This window comes from Ranitomeya imitator, chromosome 8 (assembly GCF_032444005.1).
Source record: "Ranitomeya imitator isolate aRanImi1 chromosome 8, aRanImi1.pri, whole genome shotgun sequence".
Lineage (NCBI taxonomy): Eukaryota > Metazoa > Chordata > Amphibia > Anura > Dendrobatidae > Ranitomeya > Ranitomeya imitator.
In genome coordinates, this window is record NC_091289.1 from 165,814,271 (window position 1) to 165,820,312 (window position 6,042).

The 6,042-nt window shown below is 50.4% G+C and overlaps 1 protein-coding gene across 9 annotated transcripts in view; it reads right to left on the reverse strand.

Annotated features, from left to right (window-relative positions):
• The window catches only part of RALGPS2 (Ral GEF with PH domain and SH3 binding motif 2), a 145,169-nt gene that overhangs the window by 36,505 nt on the left and 102,622 nt on the right, over window positions 1-6,042 (reverse strand). The gene's annotated exons all lie outside the window — the stretch shown is intronic.

Below are 6,042 nucleotides of genomic sequence, written 5' to 3' on the forward strand. Positions count from 1 at the left end.
GTCATTGTCTGTCTAGGCTGCTGAGAATCCTTACCCAGTGAAGGAAACACAGAAAGATGATCCGAAACTCGAGGACATTGATCGGCAAGGAGGACTCCTGCACCGACCAACAACCCTGAAAAGAACAGGTGACAAAGCCCCGCGCCTCCGCCGAGCGGGCTGACGTCCGTCGTCACCACCTGCCAGGGAACTGAAAGGAAAGATATGCTGTGAAGGATCTACTCTGGGATAAGAGAAGTGACCTCGGCCACCAGTCGAGGAACCGTTTGACCCGGGGAAAAGCCGGATCGGACGATGCAGGGAGAAGACAGACCTGTCCCCCTGTGATAGAATAGCCTGCTGAAGAAGTCTTGAATGAAACGGGCGAAGGGAAAATTGCTCCCGATGTTGCAACCAACCTCCTTAGGACCTTTAAGGCCCATCGGAAAGGAGGGGAACCGAAAACCCTGGAGCAAGCAAACTTCCTGAAAAAGGAGGGATATCCTGTCTTCGGGAAGGAAGACTCTGGTCCGACAAGTGTCGAAGAACATGCCCGGAGATACGAGGCGCTGAACAAGACGGAACTTCTTCCTGTTGACGAGCCACCCGCAACGGCTAGAGTGTCGGGAAGATGGATAGACTTTCGGGAGCCTGAAACCGAAATTCCTGAGCCTCCATGGAAGCGATTACTGAACGAGGGAATATCATCCTGAAGTGTCTCCGATGAAACCTCCTGGTCAGCAAATTGAGATCCGGACTGGGACGAACCTTGTCGTCCTCTGATTCGAAGAGAAGCCTGTGAACCGTTGAACCGTTCCTGTTCTGGGACGGGAACGATTACCCCGGATCTAAGGAGGGAAACAATGGCTGTAAAGAAACCCAGGACTAGAGCGGGGTCTCTTGGAGGTTGGGATTCGAAGAAAACGATCCCAGGGCCGTGAAATGAAGATTTTGTATCTAGAGGATACAAGTGCCCTAGCCCATGCGTCCTCTACTGAGGAGACCCAGACGTCCCTGAGGAACAGGAGAAACGGGCTAGAGTCTAGTCGTGGGTCATGCCTAGGTGGAACTTCCAGTCCTGGACCTGGAGAATCCACCTTAGGAGTAGCGGGAACGCCAGGAAGGAGTGAGTCGAAGAATACCTTCTTTTCTTAACGTGCCTGTGGCCTCTGTTGCGAAAAGGAATCTGATGCTGCGAAACGACGCAAAAAAGGCCGAAAAGGACCGAAGTTGCCGCCTAAGAGAATTGGTGCCGCCAGTGGCGTCCTTAATAATTTGGTCCAGCTTGGAACCGAAAGGACGTGATCCTTGAAAAAGCCAGGCTCGTAAGGGACTTCTTTGATGACTCTTGAGCCAAACAGAACGACGGCTGGCAACAACTTTACCGGGTGTCTGAGCGGCAGAAGACGCGACGTCCAGAGAACACATTATTCCCCGGCATGAGTAATCTGGGTGGTAACTTCCGCCAGCCAGTCTGGTGGAGCTCCGGCTTGAATGCCCCAACGGAGTTGTTTTAGCCCCTTCGGATACCGACTTCGAAACCCAAGTGCAAGCGGGCATAGGGATGATGCGGCAGGTTCGAGAGCCGAATTCACAAAGGATTCCATGATCCTATCGATGGAACCTGTCAGAGTCGCCCCACCGGACAGCGTGAGGACTGTGTTGGTGGCAAGTCTAGCAGCCGGCGGATCCACAGGGGGAGAGGTCGTTCTCCATCACCTCTCATTCCAGTTGGCGATGAGATCCGGAGGAAAGAGATATGAGACTCCAAGACGCTTTCCTCTTTGAGAACGTCTGGTCGAATTCGCTCTTTCTCTGGCCAGAAGCTCCTCGATTCAGGATGAGGAGCGAATCCCTTGGGAGGTAGTTTAGACCGTCTAAACGAAACCGCCTGATCTGCGGGTTTCGTAGAGGAATCTTTGTTGCCACAGGTCAGATTGGACGCTCCAATGAGGCTTTGAACCATATCCCTCATGATAAGATATGGTTCGACTCCGGCCCCAAATTATCCTCCGAAGGCACATCAGAAAGAGCCTCGCCTGACTCCGGGGGGAAGGATAAGGGGAAACTCGACCACAGAGAAAGACCGTGGGGCGAGATGGACCGAGAAGAGAACTCAGACTGGCGTTCCCGTCTGAATCTTTCGCGGCCTGTATTGGAAGACTCGGACAGAGCTTCCTGCGACCCGCTGGCTACTACGGAAGGCTGCAGGGGCAACCGATCGAGCACGGACACAAGGGTCTGGGACACCCGTGTGAGATCCGCTACTGATAGAGACAGAGGGGAGGCCCAGCATGGGGTGGGGACTTCGCTCTGAGGCGGAGCAGCGGGAACAAAATGTGGGTTGCTGCAGGCCTGCCTGAAGGGAGCTTGTGGTTACAAGGCGAACCCTGAAAGTGTTTCACTAAGACACAGGAAAAGGTAGGAGGCCGGGAGCGACCTCCCTTCAAATTAGACCGAACGGGCCCCTAAGGGAAATGTCAGAAGATTAGGGGTTTGAGTCAAACTGCGGTGCAGAGGTACTCACGGCAGGCGCTGCGGTGTCCAGATGGAAGGCTGCACGGCTTGGAAGATGCTCCTCAGGAACGATAGCCCCTAGGAGAACAGGTAGACACATCTGGGGCACTCTTGTCCGGAACTTACTGCAGGCCTGAAGAACAGCAGTGGAACAGAAAGATGGAGCTGCTGCCCTGCAGCCTCTGGTGTGATCCGCGCAGATGATGTGCTGTGCCCCCAGGAGAAAATGCGGGCACGTTGGAATCTCCTGCCCTGGCTCAGCAGCGACGTGGGGGAAGGGGCGGAGACAGCCCACATGGCGCCGGTGGGCGGAGATTGCAGGGCACAGTTTGTCGGGCGGGAGAAAGCCCGCCCGAAAAAGCGGAAGTGAAGGAGCGCGGTACCGGAAGTAGGCCCCGGCGGGAGCCGGGACCTAAATTAGAGGCCGCCGCCGCCGGCAAGGGGATCGCGGCGCCGAAGCCCACAGGGCGGCCGCAGGGGGGAGCGGTGCCAGCGTCGCCAGAAAAGTGACATTGCGGCCGCTGCGCAGTGCGGCCGCAGGGAGGGCACTGCGGCCCCGATGAAGGGGATAGCCCGTAGTGCAGAGCCACTGCTCGTCTTGGTGCCCCTAGGATCCCTTTTAAAATAAAATCAGCGCCGCCATAGAAGATAGTGCAGCGTATTTAGGGCCAACTACTCCCCCACACCGTGAGAGAGTAAGGGGAAGATCTGGAAATTTAGGGGAAATACTCACCTAAACATCCCACGCAGTTACTAACCTGAAGGTATCAGACGTACACGGAGCTGTGATGGATGTCCTCGTCTCCTCCAACCGACAGGCTCTGGTGGGCGAGTGGGTGGGGGACGGAGCCAGGACCGGACTTCTGAGCACGCTGATGTGCTAGGATCTTGGTCCTGGAGAGGGATCTATGAGGATACGGGGTGGCAGTACACGCCGTACTCATAGTCCGCATAGTGGGACTACAGGTGTGACTGCTCACCCTGTATCCCTCCGGAAAAATCTGAAAAGAAACGACGCACATTGAGGTAGATAAGGGTCTAATGAAAGACCCGTGTCCACCTCCTACTGACACTAAGCTAAACTGAATATCCTACTTCCTGTCGGTAGGGTGTACACTGCAGAGGAGGAGCTAACTTTTTTATTTGCATAGTGTCAGCCTCCTAGTGGCAGCAGCATACACCCATGGTTTCTGTGTCCCCCAATGAAAGGCGATAGAGAAAAGACCTTATCCGACCACGTTCGCTCATCATTAATCTCTACCTGACATCTAATGTTTTATTCAAAGTCAAATGGAGAAATAATCAGTGGGATGGAGCTAAAGTAGTAAAAGTTTTCCAAACAATCAGCACATACCAATTGTGTCAGGAACGATGGTCGGATGACAATATCAGACACCCGATGTTTCGAACAACTACGATTGTTTCACGTCCCAAAAGTTGATCACTTGCCACAAAAAATAACCATAACTTGAAAGATCGACTTAGTCGAAATAGTTTACTTATAACAACGTTTGTCTAATGTGGTTTTGGGGTCTTTAGTCTTAAAGTCTCCTACACGTTAGATGAAAGTCAACAGGATCGGCAGACAATCTTATGTGTATGGAGGACCTCCTGACTACTCAAAAGAGGATGTCTGGGGGAAAAATGAAGAAAAAAAAAAAAAATAGGTCCATTGGAATTTCACCGGTCAATCTCTCCGCATTGAAAACACAATGTGACACACAATGTGTGTCAGGAGAGACAGTCAAACAATTGTTCGTCCATCATGTAAACACATGCATGGCCAACTTTAGACTTAAGTCGACCATACATGTTCGACTTGTCGGCCGGACCCGCCAATATCGACAGGTTCAGACTGTGTATGGAAGCATTGGCCGAGTGATAATTGTGGGCAATGTTGATCAAGAACGCCCCATTTCAGACTGTAGAGAAGACAGGAGCGTTGGGAGTCAGTGGGTGCGATTTCTCGTAGCCTAAAAATAAGGGGTTAAGCGTGACTTTTTCCAACCTCATGTCCACTGACAAGTTTATAAGACTTTGCCGGTTGCAGTTCGATAATAAACTCACGAAATTCCTTTCTGTTGTGGACAGCAGAAGACATATTTGAAAACCATATATTTGCAGAAGAAAGAGTTAACGTTTTCCATATATTTTCAGGGTAAACTCGGGAGCCGTACGATGTCATGTTTGCACAGCAGGGGCCCTCCGAACGCTGACCACAAGTCTCTGAGTCCACTAAAACATGTGGTTAATCAACAGCGGAAATATATATGCAGAGATCGGCTTCCTCTGAGCTATTTTTTGGCCGGCTCCTCAATCAATACATCCTTTACTGTAGTTTTACAGATGAATTAAACAGATGACGCGAGACACAGAAATCAAACTTTTCCCTGTAATGCTCTTTGCACATGCTCGGATCTAAAAACGTATAAAACCAATAAACAGGCTCTTCTGTCAGAGCAATTACTCCAAAACCAACTTGTATGAAGTCTCCTATAATTGTGTGTGTGCAACTATTCAGGAGGTTCGTCGGCCAAAAACCTGATCTATTCCCAAAGGCGACAACCAGTGACGACAACGGCGACTAATGATTGTCGGAGCGTATTTACATTTCATTCTACGCTAGGTACCAAGGCTGAATATGAGCCATTTAATCTACTGAAATTCTTCTTAACACACTAGGGCTCATTTATCAAAACTATCAAGATCGCGGGAATCAATTGCGTCAAATTTATCAAAGTCTTGTCACCACTTAATTGGGAGCAGTTTTTGGGTGCCCTCAAGTCTGTCCTCTTAGACTAACATGGTCAGTTTGGTTGTGTTATTTTAATGGTAACAAAAAAACAAAGCAAAAAAAACAAAACAAACAGCAGCTCTTCTATTAAAGGGACTCTGTCACCTGAATTTGGTGGGCTATGTAAATGCCGTGTAAGGGTCCGATGGGTGGGGTTTCTTCTTTTTTCTTTCACCCCATCCTTCCCTGCTGTCCGCAGTATTTTCCGGAATTGGAGTAGGCGTCCTTCATAATTTGCGCATGTGCAATGCAATCTTGTCTCACGCACGCGCAGTATGCTTTGCCCATTTGCGGACAAAGCCGAAAAGCATTACTACGCATGCGCCGGCGCACTATGTTGCGGAAGTATTTATCTGTGTTCCGGGACATAGTGCGCCGGCACATGTGCAGTAATGCTTTTCAGCTTTGCCCACAGATGGGCAAAGCATACTGCGCGTGCGGGAGACAAGATTGCATTGCGCATGCGCGAACTATGAAGGACGCCTACTCCAATTCTGGAAAATACTGCGGACAGCGGGGAAGGATGGGGTGGAGGAAAAAAGAAGAAACACCGCCCATCAGACCGAAAACAGGGTATTTACATAACCCGCCAAATTCAGGTGACAGAGTCCCTTTAAGAGCTTAGAGAAGCTAGCCTCACACACAAATATTGGTCTCCAAGCTAAAAGAAGAGTGCAATTTTGTTCACAATTGTGACATATTGTGTCAAGTACGGTACCTTAGAATCTCTATAAATGCATAGTGCAAGGATT